At 35.7% G+C, this 20,114-nt stretch overlaps 1 protein-coding gene across 2 annotated transcripts in view; it reads right to left on the bottom strand.

Annotated features, from left to right (window-relative positions):
• Positions 1-20,114, bottom strand: part of sspo (SCO-spondin) — a 343,053-nt gene that overhangs the window by 26,978 nt on the left and 295,961 nt on the right. The window lies entirely within an intron of this gene.

Below are 20,114 nucleotides of genomic sequence, written 5' to 3'. Positions count from 1 at the left end.
AATTTTGTTTTAGGTGGGGCTGAAAGTTTGTAAACCAAACCTCTGTAGGGGCGTCATCCTCCCCCAGAAGATTATTTGTGATTTTCACATACAAATATTGAAGATCTTTGCTCCTTCTCAACTCTGTGGTAATGTTATTTTCATAAAATACAACCAATAGTACATTAATGTTAAATCTTACTTGTGAAAAGTAATCCCCCGATTCCTATTTTCAACAGTCCGCTCATTTGAGCAGGAAAACGCTGAACACCAGTCCGGCATCTTTGTTTTCTACCTGTCAACTGTCAGTTTAGGCTGCTCGCCGGCTCCTCATCACCACTTCAAGATGCAAATTGCTCGCGTCACAGCAACCAATATTGCGTCTACTTATAAGATGTTTATGGTTATAACGTCATTTCAAACACGGCAATATGTTGCCTCCACTGCAGTTTGCTACCTTATTCATACTTTTTGTCAAGTGATTTTTTAAGCAGGGTTGCATGAGGTACCTACACTTAACGTTACGTTAGTCAATGTATCACACACAGTAACATAACGTTAGACGGCGGTCAGCAGCACCGTGTATTTTAGCCACCTACAAAAAGACAAACATAGTCAAATAAAGGTCAGTTAAAATATATACTATATTAAGAATATGCGTACATATTGCATAGGGCCCTGACATCTAAAAAGTACAACTCTGTTCATTGTTATGTTCATGTATTTGTTATGTTTTTCATGTGTACGCACACATCAACACACATACAGTATGAGATGAGATCAATGGGATAAGGTAAGAACAGAATAGAAACTGCTGTGGAACTAGTTACAATGCAATATGCCATGGAAATACAATGTTAACACTTTTGTACAAATAAGCACAGTTGCACTTGTTTTTGCAAATGTGTTTATTCTGTAAAGGAATGAGTTAAATGTTTAAAATTGTTTAAACTATTAAAATGACTGGTTAATAGTGCTATTATGAAGTGCAATGTCAGCACTATTTTTTTTCCTGCAATTTCAAATGCACTTGTTTTAATAAATAAATACAGCGGTTTAAAAGCATACACAATCTGTGTAAAAATATTAGTCTGTGGTCAAAAGGACTTGAAAGGACTCAAAACTCAAAATGCAGGACTTGTGACTTGACTTGAGACTTTCCAGTCTTGACTTTGGACTTGACTCGGGACTTGCCTGTCTTGACTCGGGACTTGACTCGAGACTTGAGGGCAAAGACTTGAGACTTACTTGTGACTTGCAAAGCAATGACTTGGTCCCACCTCTGACTTGTAGTAATGTACTTAGTTTCTAGTAGCTGTAGTACGTGAAGTAGCGTACTTGTATATTCTTGTATTTGTAGTACCTTTAATAGTGTACTTAGTTTCTAGTAGTTATAATACTTGTAGTAGTGTACTTGTAGTTGTAGTCCTTGTAGTAGTGTACTTACTTTCTAGTAGCTGTAGTACTGGAAGTAGTGTATTAGTAGTTCCTTGTAGCTGTAGTACTTTTAATAGTGTACTTAGTTTCTAGTAGTTATAATACTTGTAGTGGTGTTGTTGTAGTACTTGTAGCAGTGTACTTAGTTTCTAGTCGTCGTAATACTTGTAGTAATGTACTTATCTTCTAGTAGTCTACTTGTAGTTTCTTGTAGTTGTAGTACTTGTAATAGTGTACTTAGTTTCTACTAGTTTTAGTACTTGTAGCAGTGTACTTAGTTTCTAGTAGCTGTAGTACTTGAAGTAGTGTACATGTAGTTTCTTGTACTTGTAGTACTTTTAATAGTGTACTTAGTTTCTAGTAGTTGTAGTACATGTAGTAGTATACTTAGTTTCTAGTAGTTGTAGTACTTGTAGTAATGTACTTAGTTACTAGTAGCTGTAGTACTTGAAGTAGCGTACTTGTATATTCTTGTAGTTGTAGTAACTTTTACAGTGTACTTAGTTTCTAGTAGTTATACTTGTAGTAATGTACTTGTAGTTGTAGTCCTTGTAGTAGTGTACTTAGTTTCTAGTAGTTGTAGTACTTGAATTAGTGTATTTGTAGTTTCTTGTAGCTGAAGTACTTTTAATAGTGTACTTAGTTTCTAGTAGTTATAATACTTGTAGCAGTGTACTTAGTTTCTAGTCGTTGTAGTACTTGTATTAATGTACTTATCTTCTAGTAGTCTACTTGTAGTTTCTTGTAGTTTTAGTACTTGTAGTAGTGTACTTAGTTTCTACTAGTTTTAGTACTTAGTTTTTAGTAGCTGTAGTACTTGAAGTAGTGTACATGTAGTTTCTTGTAGTTGTACTACTTTTAATAGTGTACTTAGTTTCTAGTAGTTGTAGTACTTGTAGTAGTGTACTTGTAGCGTACTTGTAGTTTTTTGTAGTTGTCGTACTTGTAGGATGGTACTTAGTTTGTAGTAGTTGTAGAACTTGTAGTAGTGTATCTACTTTCTAGTAGTCGTAGTACATGTAGTAGTGTACATTAGTTGTCGTACTTAAAGTCATGTACTTGTTGTTTTTGTAGTTGCAGTACTACAAGTGTAAAAAAAGCTAGTAGTGTACCTATAGTTTCTACACTACTACACAAGTAAGAAGAGGTACTCAAGTACTTGTATATTCTTGTAGTTGTAGTACTACAGTACACAAGTACAAATGTAGTACTTACAGTTACAAGTGTATATCATACACATAATACGTTTGGATTAATAGCACTCTTAAAAGCTGGTTGGTACGAGAGCAAAACTGTTATTAAATTATTCATCAAGTACAAATTAATTTATAACTTTTGAGGGTTGTATGCGATTTTTTTTTCTCCACAAAAATTACAAGAAATCTGCCATAAAAGGTGTTTACTGCTCATATCTGTGTAAGGATGTGAACTTACAAAATCACTATAACAAATACATATTTATCTACTGTATTTGCATTTTGTCTGCCAAATAAAATTCAAATTCGACAAAACATTTTGTCTCCAAACACTTCAGGTTTCCATTTTAGGCACAAAACCCCCACAACAATATTAATATAGCTTGACAGCTACAGATTGTAAATTACTAATTCGTATTTAACTTTTTTGTAAACAACAGTTGTTTGATAAAAAATGTAATTGTGTAAAATAAAAACGCAACTATATGACAAAAATGTATAATGAAAATGCCAACAAAGAATTTAGGTCGATATTCATGACGGGGAGAGAGAGAAAAATGCTCTTTGTACTGACAGAATAAAAAATACACTGTGGTTGCATAAACTTTCTGAGGAAAATCGAGTGATTTGCTGAATGTACAAAAGAAAAACTGCAACAAAAGTACTGATCCCAACCCACTAGTATCAATCCGATACCAATAGCCACATTGGAATCAATATTTAGATGGATAATCCCACCCCTACTCTCTACTATTCCTGTCTGAAGCAGGATTGTATTTAAGGTCTAAATATCCAACATGTTATCCGTCAGAAGAACTACAAAAATGGATACATATTTTGTGTAGATTTTTCTTCATCTGCCTGGTGGTACAGTTTTCAGACATAATTGAATACTCAGATGGATGTTTGCTGTACTTCCGACTTCCATGCTTAAACAAGAACATGGCTCACACCCAAATATAAAACCTGACCACAAACACACTAAAAAATGATAAATCAATAAATAATACACTATTTACTGTCACGACGGGGTTACATGGTGATGCGCGGGTCGTTCTCTCAAGATGCAGCAGGAACTTCGGAGGCAAAGTGCAGGTAAGAAAATGATGTATTCCTCATAAATCATACAACGCACCAACAAACAAAACAAACGTGCCGATAGCTAAGGAAAAAGGCTAGCGCGAAAGCTTAGCATGTCAACAGGCATAGGAATCAAACAAAGTAGACGTCGTAACTGTTGCATGGAAGCAAATAAGAAAGCCAGACTGAGTGTGGCGAAAAACGGGAATAAGTAGCTCTCTGATTAGTGCCCGGCAGCAGGTAAGCGTCCCCAACACTAATCAGAGGCAGGTGAAACTAGTCAGCACCCATGGTAACCAAAACACACAACTCAAGGGTGCTGAAAACATAAATACTTTTTAAAACTGCACATATGACAACAATGCCAGAATTGAACTGGTGTTATTAGAATAACATTTAGGACGTGTGCATGAGAGAAAGGTCAATGATTACAGGAAGAAGTAGTAAATGTCTGTGGGAGGATCAGACAGTCACTTATTGATTCAGTTCTTTCCTGACTTTTAGAAATCATCCCACACATTATTTCGGGAATGTTCACTCAAAGTAAATGAGATGTTTGTTTTGTGACTACCTGATTATTGTCTGTACAAAATCACATTACCTACTAGTGTTGTCCCGATACCAATATTTTGGTACCGGTACCAAAATGTATTTCAATACTTTTCGGTACTTTTAGATACTTTTCTAAATAAAGATGGCCGACAGCACTGTCTTTTGTTTGTCTGCTTGTCAAAGTGGTCTGAATTTCTATCTGTTTTAGTTTATTTTTTAGCCAATTTAAGTAAATTGTACTAGTTTTAAGCGTAACAATTGATGAATGAAGGCTTACTTCCAAAAAGTGGCATTTCTGACTGCTTTTGTTGGATTTGGAAATCTGGAGGCCTTTGACCTGCTGAAGCCAGGAGATGTTTTGCTAGCTGAAATTTTGGCCTTCCACCTGCCACAGCCCGGATCTATCCTGGCCCCAGCTTGGCCTTCCGTTGCCTACAGACTGGGTCTGCTAGCTTCATCTTGGCCTTCCATCTGCCACAGCCTAGATCTATCCTAGTCTCAGCTTGGCCTTCCACTACCTACAGTCTGGGTCTGCTAGCTTCATCTTGGCCCTCCATCTGCCACAGCCTGGCTCTATCCTAGCCCCAGCTTGGCCTCTCACTGCCTACAGACTGGGTCTGCTAGCTTCATCTTGGCCTTCCATCTGCCACAGCCTGAATCTATCCTAGCCTCAGACTGACTAAGGCTAGGCCTCTGCTAGCCTTAGCTTGGCCTTCCAACTGCTGTAGCCTGGACATCTGAACTTTGAATATTGGACCTGGGTAGGTAGTAAAACAATTCAACAATGACTTTGACAAAAGCTCTGTATTTAATATTAATGATTTTTCCTGGACTTGTTCTCTGCAATTGTAGTGGGGTACCTGACCAGGTGCTACACCAACCTTTAACTCTACCGAACGCAATAACTATCACCTGGTCCTACGAAACTACAGCATTTACACAAAGGTTATTGATATCCACATGTGGGTCAGTGCTAAATAATTCTAACCAGCTTCATTTATGGTGTATTTCTGTGTTAAATAGATGTTTTTCTCCTTCTGAAATTACTCATTTTGACATTGTGAAGCCAAGGCAATGTGCAACAAAATCCAGGCCCAGCTTTATACAACATCAGTACTCCTTTAGAGCTAGGTCAGGTCTTGGTTTAATTCATTCAAATATTAGAAGTCTACTGCCAAAATTAGACTTAGTCAAAATATGGATTCAAACAACCAATGCAGACATATTTATCTTATCAGAAACGTGGCTAAGCAAAGCAGTCTCTGACAAGGACATTGCTATAAATGGATATGATGTCTTCCGATGCGATCGTCCTCGAAAAGGTGGAGGAGTGGCTATGTATATAAAAAACAAATTTAATGTTACCTTATTATCATCACTGTCAATCACTAAACAATTTGAACTCCTTGCCCTGCAGCTTGAATCCTCACATGGCCAACCTCTCGCAATTGTAGGCTGTTATAGACCTCCCTCTGCCTCCACTGAAGCCCTTGCTTCTCTTGAATCCTTTATGAGTGGGTTAAATGCTAGTGAACTTCTCTTGGTTGGTGATTTAAATTTTGACTGGTTGACTTCCTCTTCTGATAACCTTAAAGCTGAATGCAACTCACTAAATTTAACTCAATTAATCACTAGGGCTCGAAAAACAAAGACAGAGGCTGACTGGCTTAGCTTTCGCCAGTTTAGAAATAAATGTACTTCGCTTGTTAAGAGAGCCAAGTCTGATTTTTACCTGCATGAATGCAAAAAACATATAAATGATCCCAAAAAGTTTTGGCAAACCATAAAAGCTTCTTTAAATCATGTGACAACAAATGACTTTCCAAGTCCTTTAATTACTCAATCTGGTACTTTGTCTGATAAGACAACTATATCAAATTGTTTTAATGAGCATTTTGTTTCTGCCGGATCCGAGTCGTTGAATCCTCAATTGTCCAATGTTGGTTTAACTAATGTTAATACACCAAATACACCACAGGCTGTAAATAGACGCAGCACTTGCACTTTTGAGTTCACACCTGTATCAGTATCTGAGGTAAACAGTGCACTAAAGAGCCTATACACAACTAAAGCAGCAGGACCTGACCAAATTGAATCCTTTTTCTTAAAATTGGCTGCTGATTTTGTTGATGAGCCTCTCTTGCATATTTTTAACCTAAGTCTAACAAATAAAAGCATTCCAAAAATCTGGAAATCGGCCTTTGTTCTTCCTCTGCTAAAAGGGGGTGAACCCACAAATATAAATAATTACAGACCAATTTCTAAATTATGCATTTTAGCAAAATTGTTTGAGAAGATCATCAGTAACCAGCTAGAGGATTTTTTAGAATCAAACAATATTTTATCTCCATTTCAATCTGGTTTTAGAAAACAGCATAGCACTATTACAGCTGCTCTTAAGGCGAGAAATATTGTGTTTCCCTATTTATTGATTTGTCAAAAGCATTTGACACAGTAGACCACAGTCTGTTAATTCAAGCCCTTCATCAAGTTGGATTATCTAAAAATGCAGCTGCTTGGTTCACAGACTATCTTTCCAGCAGAACACAACATGTACAGGTGGCTGGGACCACCTCTTCATTACTGGACATTACCAAAGGAGTTCCACAAGGCTCAGTGCTGGGGCCCATTTTATTTTCTATCTACTTTAATAATCTTTGCAATAATTTGTCAAATGCAATGTACCATTTTTATGCAGACGACACCATTATTTATTGCTGTTCAACCTCCATCACTCAGGCTTTTGAGTTTTTACAAGCTGATTTTGATGTCATCCAGGCTCGCTTATTTGATCTTAAAATGGTTTTAAATACAGATAAAAGCAAGGTAATGGTTTTCTCTCATTCAAGGGTGCTACTGGAAAATATTCCAAATATTGTAACATCAAATGGAAACCCTATAGAGCAGGTCTTAAATTACAAGTACTTGGGTTTTACTCTTGATCAGGAGCTTTCATTTAAAGCCCATATTAACAACTTGGTCTCTAAGCTTAGGGTAAAGCTTGGTTTCTTTTTTAGAAATAAAAACTGCTTCTCTCTTAAAGTCAGAAAGAAATTGGTGACAGCAACTATCTTGCCTGTAATTGATTATGGAGACGTGCTTTATTTTAGTGCTTCATCTAAATGCCTCCAGTCCTTGGACACTGTTTTTCATTCAGCACTAAGATTTGTTACTGGCTGTCGTAGTCTCACCCACCATTGTCAACTGTATATGAAGTCAGACTTGTCTTCATTGAGTGCACACAGATACACACATTGGCTGACTATCATTTATAAGGCTCTTTTAGGTTTAATACCTCCATACTTGTGCACTCTGTTACAAAGAAAAAGCAGCTCTTACGCATTACGTTCTAACAATTTGTATGTTTTAACTGTTCCTCGTGTACGGACTGAATTTGGCAAAAGAGCATTTGGCATTGCTGCCCCTATGGCATGGAATGCATTGCAGACGAAACTGAAACTTACAGAACTACTTCCATTTGGAGACTTCCGTTCTGTCCTGTGGGACAGACAGCGAGAGACGTTTGCACAGTGCCTGTGTTTTTAAAAGGTGTAAATCTTTGTTGTTTTACAGTTCTCTTATGTATTTTAAAATGTATGTCTTAACGTATAATTTTTTTGAAACTGCTCTGTGACATGTGCTGTTGACCTCTTGGCCAGGTCACCCTTGTGAAAGAGATCTTGATCTCAGTGTGTTTCTTATCTGGTTAAATAAAGGTTCTAAAGGGGACAACAAAAATGGCATAATTGGCTTTATTTTAACAAAAAATCTTAGGGTACATTAAACATATGTTTCTTTTTGCAACTTTGTCCTTAAATAAAATAGTGAACATACAAGACAACTTTTATTTTAGCAGTAAGTTAGCAAACAAAGGCTCCTAATTAGTCTGCTGACGTATGCAGTAACATATTGTGTAATTTTCCATTCTACTATTTTGTCAACATTATAAAGGACAAGCTGTAAAAATTGATTATTAATCCACTTGTTCATTTACTGTTAATATCTGCCTATTTTGTCTTTTAACATGTTCTATCTATATTTCTGTTAAAATGTAATAATCACTTATTCTTCTGTTGTTTGGAATATTTACCTTAGGTCTGGATGATACCACAAATTTGGGTATCAATCCGATACCTAGTCGTTACAGGATCATACATTGGTCATATTCAAAGTCCTCATGTGTCCAGGGACATATTTACTGAGTTTATGAACATAATATACATTTTAAAAAAACGGAAAAAGATTTTGTGATGCTAGAACATATCGAGGTAATCATAGTAGTATCGGCTAGATACTTGGTGTCATTACAGTGGATGTTAGGTGTAGATCCACCCATTGCGTTTGTTTACATTCAGGTACGGCGTCATTAGCGGTGACGCCGGTGAGCTACGGTGTGTAGTGAAGCATGTTTAGCTATTCCTCGTCCTGTAGGGATGATACTTGTAAGAAACGTACTGTATTTGTCGCCATGGAGATGAGGATTAGTGATTTAGAAGTAGCTACAACACTGCAGACTGTGGATGGACTTTATCCGCTAGCTAGCTAGCCATGTCTTAAAACACCTCTTCCTGAGGGTGTTTCAGTTTTATAACTTCACCTTTATCGTTAGTTTTTAAGCCAAAATGCGTCCGTTCTCCCTTTTCTGTCTACACACTGTGTCTGCTTGTAAGTACTCCGTGATTGTGCGCTGCCGAACATGCTCCTCTGCTCGTAAAACCAGCAATGTCACGACAACAGGGGGCGGAGGGAGTGTTTGACCGGTACTTTTTGGAGGCGGTATAGTACCAAATATGATTCATTATTATCACGGTACTATTCTAGTACTGGTATACCGTCCAACCCTATTACCTACATTACTCCATAAAACTACTGTACTTGTTTGTACTGTGTACATTTTATTGTAATATTTTTAAAATAATATTTTTTATGTGAAAGTTAGTTGTTCTTTTTAAAAGGCATGTTACATGTTAAAATGTTGATGTTTTCAGGGCCAAGTACTGATTAAATTGAACTTAATTCATTTCAATGGGCAACACTGATTTGAGATACACGTTTTATGTTAGTTAGTTACGTTAGCGTTGCATTATGAGCTTGGTCATAGAACCAATTCAAATTGTAAGTTTGGGTAGCACTTGGTGTGTAACAATTCGTTTGAACAACTATTCAATTCGATATTTGTGGTTGCCAATTAGATTCAGGAACAATCAAATTTTTTTAGAACGAGTCAATCCAAAACGATTCAGTCAGTTGAAATTGATTCAGTAACTTTTTAGAAAAACAAATGAAGCAGTGTGACTGTGAAATAAATACTGCATACTGGACACTGCAGGTGAAGTTTCCCGTATTCCTGTTATTTCTTGTAAGGGAAATAGGTCTAAATGAATTATGGATACCAACACGCAAGTAAACAATTAATGGCCAAAGCATTCAAATATTATTTGAATAAAGTGCATGATTTTATTTTTATTTAGGATTTTATTCGCCTTCTAATATTATGCATCTAGAAACAATTTAAAATTGTCTTTAAAAGTTTACTTTACTTTCAAAGCGCCTGCCATCCTGTTCGATTCCATTTTGACACATAGCAAAATCACACTCGGCCTTAAGTTATTGGTCAAAAAATTCTAAATAATTTGGAACACGGAAAGCACTCAAAGAGCGCAGACCTTTACCAGGCTGTATTTAACAAATAAAAAATAAAAAACGGTGACCTGGATCAGACCCAAGATGTAATCACTTGTTACTTATCCCATTTCTGACATTTCCTGAAACTTTCATCAAAATCCTTCCATAATTTTTAAGCTATCTCTAGTAGAAAGAAATAAACAGAGCGAACCCTCTTGTCAGTCCAGTATCCTTTTATCTGTAAGACGTGCACACAGAGAAGTTGAGACGCGTAACGTAAACCTAAGGTAACGTGGTCATCAAAATCCACCCATATATTGCTAACTAACTAACTGACTGATGATCACATACATTCCTGGCATATGTAAAAAAGTACCAGTAGAGTGAAAAAACAAGTTTCCTCTATGTTGATGCTATTATTTATTTAATAATAAACAAGGAAACGTTCTAAATGTAGAAAATTAATCATGATACCACTACCATGAATTGATTTACGTGGACAAGTTGAATAACTTATTCGGGTGTTACCATTTAGTGGTCATTTGTACGGAATATGTACTGAACTGTGCAATCTACTAATAAAAGTTTCAATCAATCAATCAATACAAACCCTTTAAAAAAGCGACAAATGTAAAAAATTCTTCGCTAAAGTAGACGGTTGCGAAAAGAAAAAGTGAGCCCAAAACTGTCAAAAAACTCACGTTTATGTATCACCACTCCTGGCTCACCCACACACTCCTCAGAACACTTGTCGAGGAAAACGTCCCACAAACTGCGAGAGCCCACATCCTTGCCCTCTTTTTTCTTAATATCCTACACCAAATATTTCAATTAAAAAAATGTTGCACAAAATCCTCAAAAACGCCACAAATGTGTAAACCTACTAGAACTGATATCGCTGGCAAGTTTCAATCAGGACTACAGCAAAGAATCTGCATTATTAAAAGTATGACCCTTGATGCCAAAAACGTTGTGCTTTTGGATCTTACAGAAGCCTTTCACACTGTGGACCAAGTGGTTCTCATTTCCAGCCTGGAGCACTGCTTTGTGACTCTGTGCTTGAATGGTTTACTTCATATCGCTCTAACAGGACATTTTCAGTAATGATTAACCATGTTTCCTCCACAGTAGCTCCCCTTTCTTCTGGCGTACTATGCGATTTTGACTCTACATGCTCCGTTCAATCATCTCCAAACACAATGTTCACTTTCACATCTATGCTGATGATGTACAGCGCAATTTGTTGGTCATGCTCAGTGACAGAAATGCACTAGATTCCCGTCATCGCTGTCTTTATGACATTAAAACAATGGCTGTTGTAAAACTTCCTTCATTTAAATGAGAATAAAAACGTTTTTAGCCCTGATTTACTTCACAGTGCAACCCTAGCCCCAATAATCTGGGTGTAATATTTGACTGCAGCCTTAAATTTGATAAACAAATTAACTCAGTGGTCTGAGTAGGTTTGGTCCAGCTCAGGCTCCTGGCGAAGGTGAAGCCATTTATGCTGAGGGCGAACCTTGAAAAAACCATTCATGCTTTCATTAGCTCAAGACTCCCAATACCCCTAAACTACTGCGATGATCTCTATACTGGAATAAATCAATCCCTCCTCCACAAGCTCCAGTTAGTTCAAAATGCTCGGCTTCTCACCAACACTACGTCACATAAACTGATTCTCTTTTTGCTCTACTGGCTCCCAGTATATTTGAGAATATAATTTAATGTTCTTGTTTTTGTGTTTAGAGCTGTTAATGGTCTGGCCCCAGCATACTTGGCTGATATTTTAACTGTTCGCCAGCCATCCAAGACTCTGTGCTCATCCTTGCACACATCTTTGGAACTCCAAGGACAAGATGTAAAACATGGGTTGATGTGTTTTTTGTTGCCAAGTTGTGAAACTCATTGCCTCCCGAGTTGCAATCCATCAGGAAGTCTTTAAAGCTCAACTAAAATATATTTATACTAGCTTTTAAAATGCAATTACTATAGGTGTCTGTTGTTTTAGAAATGAGCATCTTTACTGTTTTAATATGTATCAGGGTATCTGTAGGTTTCAACAAGTCAAATTTAAGACAGTATAAGACCTTTTTAATACCCTAATTAATAAAATTTGAGACCACTTCTCATCAATACTGACAAAAAAGTACAAAGATATAAAAAAAAAAATAGGCCCAAAATTAATTTTATTACTGTATATGAATGACTCCACTACTCTTCCACATTGGAAAACAAAATACTTAACCTATCTAAAATCACCAAACATTGGCAAATATTGCAAATCCTATTTTTCTGATCCCATTGAATTCCAATGCCTTGATGGCCAATGTTCTAAAGTGTTCTTGCAGAAGGTGCTGTGTGCTTCATATCAAGGGTTTTCATGTACAGTATCAACATCAACTGGAAAATTGCCATGTTGGAGGAAAGCACAACCGCACATTGTCTCAGAAAGGGACTGTTAGCACTTCTGCTAAAGCTGAATGGTTCACTTTTCTCAAAATTGAGCAAACAGAGAAAAACATCTATAGTACTACTGTCCGCTTACATTGTAAAAACAGGGAGTGTACACAGACAATTGTCTAAATAGAAATATACTATTTGATCAGTTCCTTTTGTAGATAGTATGTCACATTGAATACATTGTCACCTGCTTTTGGGGATTTTTTGCAGATATGTTGCTGATAATCAAGAACTAGTCAGGACTTTTAGCATGACAAGATGACAGAAGAGTTGTGCAGGTGTTTGTGGCATAACATTTTGCACGGACTTGTCCATGATTTTAGACTTTTTTAATCATTTCACTATTTACTTTCACAGCAATGTTCATCATTTTTTTTAAATTAAAAAATGCCTGTCACATATATAAATGTCTGCATGGATTAGCTACGCCCCTACTAAATGACTGCATTGAATACAGAACAAGTAGAACATCTACATCTCTTATCACAAGGGCCATAACCAGGGGTGACTGTGAGGCGCCTGTAAGAAAAATGTCTTTTGGCCAACATTTTTTTTTTCTCACAAGGAATGATTTGTTGACAGTCCACCAACTGCATTCAAAAGTCAATTAAAGGCCTAGTTAAAAAATAAACAGATCTGTGATCACACAAATAAACACAATCATGAAACGTAATTAAATCAATGTCATAATATGAGCACTTAAGACATAATTTACACATTATTACATTTGGCACTTTATTCGGGCTGTGTGCAATATACCTTTGCACTTTATTCAGGCGATGTGCAATGCAATACATACAAATTCCTCCTTTCTATTTTATCTTTTTATTTAATTGTCTTCTAATTTTTAAAGTAATTACCTGTTTTTTTAACTTTCCTATAAATTACCTAAATGTTACTAAGTCTGTGGTGGTGATTCTTTGTTTTGTTGTGAATGTAATTGTCGTTTGATTGTATGTATACACCAAACTGTCTGGGATTACAGGCGGAAATTAGCTTTTGGCTAAAACCTGACATATTTGCATATTACATATATGTTAATTAATATAAGCTGTCCCTATTTTTCAAAAAATGAGTACATTAAAAATGTAATTGAATTTAAATGTTGCCCTCCACAATGGTTTCACAACCGCATCCAAACTATAGTTATGACTAGTGTTGTCCCAATACCAATATTTTGGTACTGGTTCCGGTACCAAAATGTATTTCGATACTTTGATCTTTTTCTAAATAAAGGGGACCACAAAAAATTGCATTACCATGCAATTTTTATGCGAAACATATGTTTCTTATTGCAAGTTTGTCCTTAAATAAAATAGTGAACATACAAGACAACTTGTCTTTTTGTAGTAAGTAAGCAAACAAAGACTCCTAATTTAACTGCTGACATATGCAGTAACATATTGTGTCATTTTCCATTCTAATATTGTGTCAAAATTATTAAGGACAAGTGGTAGAAAATGAATTATTAATCTAGCTGTTCATTTACTGTTAATATCTGCTTACTTTCTCTTTTAACATGTTCTATCTACACTTCTGTTAAAACTTAATAATCACTTATTCTTCTGTTGTTTGGATGCTTTACATTAGTTTTGGATGATACCACAAATTTGGGTATCATTCCGATACCAAGTCGTTACAGGATCATGCATTGGTCATATTCATAAGTCCTCATGTGTCCAGGGTACTTTTTAGAGGCGGTATAGTACCGAATATGATTCATTAGCATTGCGGTACTACACTAATACCGGTATACCGTACAACCCTAGTTATGACATTGGTGAAAACAATTGTATATGTTTTCATCCCCCGGCTTCAACCACGCATGAACCTGTTTGTTCTCCAGCCACAAATCGTTGAACTTGCACTAACCTATCTTACACAAATAACTCAGCCTTGTTGTGGGCTTTCGTGATCCCACCTACTAGCTAAACTCTGCTGTAACATACTCCTGCGTGCACACATCTCATTATGCTTATGTTCGATAAATTCTGACCGGGCTGTACAGCAAATAATTGGTTCTGTTTTGTAGTTATGAATATCCACAAAAATCTAAACAATTAAAAGCAAGACTGAATTGTATGAATTTGTTCTCATAACCTTAATATATTTTTAAGCCCTGACATTGTCCCATTCAAGACATTTTAAGATATTTAAAATACAAGTATACTCATTTATAATAAGAAAGTAGTGAAGAAGGTTGGTATCAGTAAAGAATAACTATATGCGATGCTGCAACATCAGTATAGGACATGACAACGTCAGACAGGCTATTCTCAATTGTTACAATTAATAATTTCAATAATTTTATTTGTGCCGTCTTCAATGCCGCCTTCTATAACACACACATACACAATATTTATTTATTATTATCATAATTTGATTGACAAACTTGAGTATTTTATATCCTCACAAAAATCTCACAATCTGGGAGATTTTTAGTAGGTCGTAATCAGTCACGTGACTTTTTCTTACCTGTTTACTTCCGGTGAACGAAGTGGTTGTCAACCAAACCAATATGGCTACGGAGCAGAAAACAGTGTGCAAACTATCTAAATACGGAAGTTGTCTAGATATTACAGCTAAAAGCAGATACAAGCAGAAAAAATCTACCTATGTAATGAAATAGATCCTTATACGTTATCAAAAAAAGATTTGTCGAGAACTATCTGGTGTGCCAGATGTCATCCTACACGACAAAACAGATGGAAACTTGGAAAAGCATGGAGGCCTACAACTTCTTTGTGTGTGGCTGGGTCAAGAGAATTGGTATCAAGACTCTTCCGGATAAATAATGCATAGTTTATGGCTTGGGAAAGGTTGAATTTTTATGATTTAACTTTCCGTCTGGCGAGGATGCATCCTTGTAAACAAATTGCAAGTAGCACTCAATGGCCTTGATTCACTGTTTAATTATTAGATATCAATGGTGTGTATGTGTTGAAAGCTTCATTTATGATTGCTGCCTTTGGTAAAAGCTGAACTCGTTTAGGTTTTGCTCACATTTCCTTTCTTTTATTTAGGCTCGCCGAGTTGGTGGTTTACGAAACACTCATTGCAAAACGTGTTTTAAGAAGTCTGAAACCAGATAAAATACAAATAATATCAAGATAATACTTAAATGGGAAATACAAGACGTTAAAAGTATATCAAACAAACCTTTAACAAAGTGATCACTGCAAAACTGTGTTAGTGGTAGTCGTTTCGTAAAATCTTGCACTCTTTCCCCTTCTTGATTACCTATCGAGGAACTCTAAAGAAACTATATATTTTTTGCGATTTGAACGATTCCAACAGCCTAAAACAACGCAAGCATTGGACATTATTCTTCGGGAAAGGCAAAATGACGCCCAGAATACTTTCACAACAGGCGGTTGCTTGACTACCACTTCCAGACTTGCATGTTTGATGAGCCATACGTGACGTCAGGTGAATATAACCTTTTGAGTCAGGATTTCAAAAGACAAGATTTCCAGGAAATCTTCTGAATAATTCAGAAGAGTTGGCACATTTTACTTCTATATTGCGTGCATAGAAAACAACATATTCCATAAAACTGCTTGAATGACAGGATGTACAAGTTTACAAAAAACAAATGAAAGAGAACAAGGTGGTAAGTTATGGTTATTAATGGCTACAATAAAAGAGTATTTTTGTGTATGGAGACTGCATTTAACAGTGAAAAATGAACATTGATAATCAAACAACGACCATTATGACTTGTCCTCCAGGTGTGAAACTTGCATAAAGTAGCCCATTTGTCCACTTCATGGCAGATAAATGCACTACAAAAAGTACATCGTAGAAAGTGGAGAAAGGTTTTGTTTTTAATAAAGGAAAAAAAAAATCAATAGTTGGCTGCTACCCTCACTGGAACACAAACACAATTATGGCTTTGTTTTGGGGGTTTTAATCTACTAAAAAAACTCACAGTTGTGCTTTTGTTTTAACTTTTTTTAAACTATTGGGGCATCGCTAAAAAGAAAAAGAGCTAAATTACGATAAATGTCGTCTATATGAAGATTGAACAATTTTGGTCCTAGTATTGATCCCTGAGGTACGCCACATTATATTTTCAGTTCTGTAGACGTGTGTGCGCCTAACTTTATGTATTGCTTCCTGTTGGTTAAGGAGCTCCTTACCCAGTTCAAGACCAAACCTCTGTTTCCATACCTTTCTAATTTGTTCATTAAGATGCTATGAATAATTGTGTCAAATGCTTTTGTAAAATCCATAAACACTGGAGCAGCATATTTTTTGCTATCTGTTGAACTGGTGATCTCTTCCGTTATTTTGATTAATGCCATTGATGTTGAAATGTTGGCTCTGTATCCTTATTGGTTGTCTGTGAGTGTTTCATTTTCATTTGTGAATTCGTCCAATCTGTTGTTAAACAATGTTTCAATTATTTTAGAAAATTCTGGAAGCGTTGAAACAGGTCTGTAATTTGTAAACTGGTGTTTGTCTCCAGTCTTATAAATTGGTACGACTTTTGCTATTTTCATTCTATCTGGGAATTCGCCTGTTTGAAATGACAGGTTGCTGATATATGTTATAGGTTCTGAAATCTCTTCAATAACCTTATTTAATCGTTTCCCTAACAATTAAGTTACAGTACAATCTGTTGAGGTCTTGGTTTTATATTTTTTTCAGTTCCTCTTTTGTCACACCTTCAAGGAATATCGAGTGGGGATTTTCATCTATAGTGTCATTTAAATCCTCAACTGACTCAGGATCTGGATTATTTTCCTCCAGAGTTTGTCTAATGTTCACAAAGTACTTATTGAAGCTTTCAACTACTCGTTCACATTTTAATTTTTACATTTCCGTCTGAGAAGTATTTAGCATACGGTAATCCTTCTTAGCACCATTTTAATTAATACTATTTAGGATGCACCTTATTTCACTCACATTGTGTTTGTTCCGGTCCAATGTAATATTCTTTCCTATGTGTTCGTAGTATGCCAGTTAGCTTGTTCTTATACATTTTGTACTTGTTTTTTTACCCTGTAGATCTTTGTGTTATACATTTTCTATACAGTGTATACTTCTTGTTGCCAGCATTTTTTAGTCCTTTTGTCAAAAATTGGTTGATTGTTTTTTTTTTGCTTCTTACTAAGTTGTTTCAATGGACAATGTTTGTATTAATGCATCTCAAAAGTATTAAAAAAATTACCATTTGCATCATCTACATCATTTCCATTGTATACATTGTCCCGACTTTGATCTCTCAGATTATTCTTGAAAGCTGTCATACTTTGTTCTGCGCATATTCTTCAAAATGTCTTTTTGTCATCCATGTTCCTCTTCTTGTAGTTTTCATCATAGATTATGAAAACTGTCGGATGATCACTGATGTCGGATATTAGCAGACCACTTGTGGTATTATCAAAACCCTTGGTAAAAATATTATCAATAAGTGTGGCACTGTGTCCTGAGATTCTGCCTGGCTTTGTGATATTAGGATATAAACTCAGGCTATACTTTATGTCTATAAAGTCATCTATGGACTTTTGTTTGTTATGGTTCAAGAGATCAATGTTTAAGTCTCCACATACAAAAGTTATTTTTTTGACTGATTTCAGTAAAAGTTGCCTTAATCCAGTTCTCATACGTATCAATGTTTGACTTAGGTGATCTATATATACAACTGATCAGTAGTTTTTTTTCATGACATATTTCAATGGTTCTACATTCTAAGATATTATCAATAGCTAATGACATATTTTTTACCACTTTGCAGTTTAAGTTTTTCATCACATACACAGCTACTCCCCCTCCGTTCTTGTTGGTTTTGTTAATATGGCAAAAAAAAATCACAATCATTTTTTTCCATATCATCTGATCTTGATTAATGTCACAATGTTTTTATATTGTATTTATTCTGCCAGTTTTAAAGAATTTGTACTAAAAACTGAAAAAAAACTTAGAAAAAAATAACTGAAGAAAACTAACAAAAATCTTATTAACAAACTGAGTAAAGAACAAAGCAAATTAGATAAGAAAAAACACACAATGTACAAATATTTGCTTTAAGTCTGCATGTTTTAAAGTTAAATAAAATCACACACAAGGATTGATCAGTTATTTCAAGACTGGGGTTTAAAATATAATATTAGAAGTTGTCAAGTTATTTTTAAATGAAGATGTTTAAAACGCTACGTTGTTCACATCCACAACAACAGGCTAGCATTAGCATTAGCAATAGCACTGTGTTTTGGCCATGCTAACAGAGCGTAAATGTTATGTATGAGTATACATGAGTATTAGCATCCTGACAAAAACATACATAAAAACAAAGCACTTCATATGTGATCATATTTTCTTAGTTATGACTGTTTAATGTATTTGATAAGTATACATTTCAGTAAGGATCAAGTTATCAATTATATGGGTTTAAGGTATATGACACAATATGCATGACTCATCCCCACTCCACTTTTCTTTGGGCAATTTATGAAAAGATAATGCAGCTCCCCATCACATATGTCAAGTATGTCATCAATAATACAAATATTTTTATCATCACGGTCTCTATTAGTGTGAACAGGTGTCAGGGCCATGAGCATAACGTTACTCTTATTATGAGCATAAAGTTACTCTTATTAGTTTTCAATCTCCACAAATGATATGTTTGCTAACTTTGGAGTGTTGTTTTGTTGCCACCAACTACTAGATCAAATTAGTTGATGGTAACAATCGATATTATATAATAATATTCTAATATTGCCATGGTGATAATGTCAGCATGATGTAAAATGTTTGTGAAAATTCAATACAGAAATTAATCTGTGCTGTAACTTTCTCCATGATTTGACTATTTGTACCCACCTTTAAATTTAACATTCAATTTTATCTAAAATGTTACATACAAATAGTTTTTAGACATAAAAATTTAAATGTGTACTTTGATATATCAGCACATTTTTAGGTTCTGCACAGTGCACCAACACGCCACCCCTCCAAACTTTGTCTCTGTGAAATAACGCATTCATGAAAACACTTTGCAAGCCCTTATATGGTGATGCGGAGGTGTGGCCAAGGTCTGTGTCATACGTAAGCACAACTTTACTCCAAATTGTGTGAACAATTTTTTTTAACCAGGTAATACAAATCTGAATATATATTTTTTTTACCATTTTTATGTTTCTGGTGACTTTTAGTCAGCCTTAAATGCAGTTTTTTACATGAGGGTCCTCAACACATGTCTATATATTTAACAGCTAAATTTGATCATTGAATATTGACATGATCAGTCCCTTCCGCTCATGTTTTATGTTGGTTTAATGTGTAATTATGTTGCCAGTATTCCTAGTCCTCCTTTGTTTATGTTCTTGTTGCTAGGAGCTCCTGAGAGTTTCTGTTCTGTTGATTCGTGTCTCCACCTGCCGCCGCCACTAATCACTCCCCTTTATCCGTCCATCTCACCCTGCCAGACCTTGCGGTATTTTTGTTCACTACATGCGACAGTTGTGTGTACCTTTTCTGCCACGCTTAAGACTTTCTTGCTGTTCACTCCATGCGACTGTTATGGTTCATGTTAAGCTTACTCCTACAACTTGTTTCATGTTAACGTTACGCTACTGTAAGAGCTTCACTTTTTTTTTCCTTGAGCGTCACATGTGCTTCCCAGTGGCACAACCTTTTGTCTTTTTTGCTTTGCTTCTGGGTATTAAAAGACTCTTATCTGCACGCTGTTGCTGCTGCTACCTGTCCATCCGCATCGTGAGAACCATCGCTACTTTGTGACCCGATCGTAATAGCTTGGGAACTCAATTTAGTCAG

Source organism: Entelurus aequoreus, linkage group LG15 (assembly GCF_033978785.1).
Source record: "Entelurus aequoreus isolate RoL-2023_Sb linkage group LG15, RoL_Eaeq_v1.1, whole genome shotgun sequence".
Lineage (NCBI taxonomy): Eukaryota > Metazoa > Chordata > Actinopteri > Syngnathiformes > Syngnathidae > Entelurus > Entelurus aequoreus.
The sequence above is the reverse complement of the archived record's forward strand: the minus strand, read 5'-3'. Positions and strand labels throughout refer to the sequence as shown.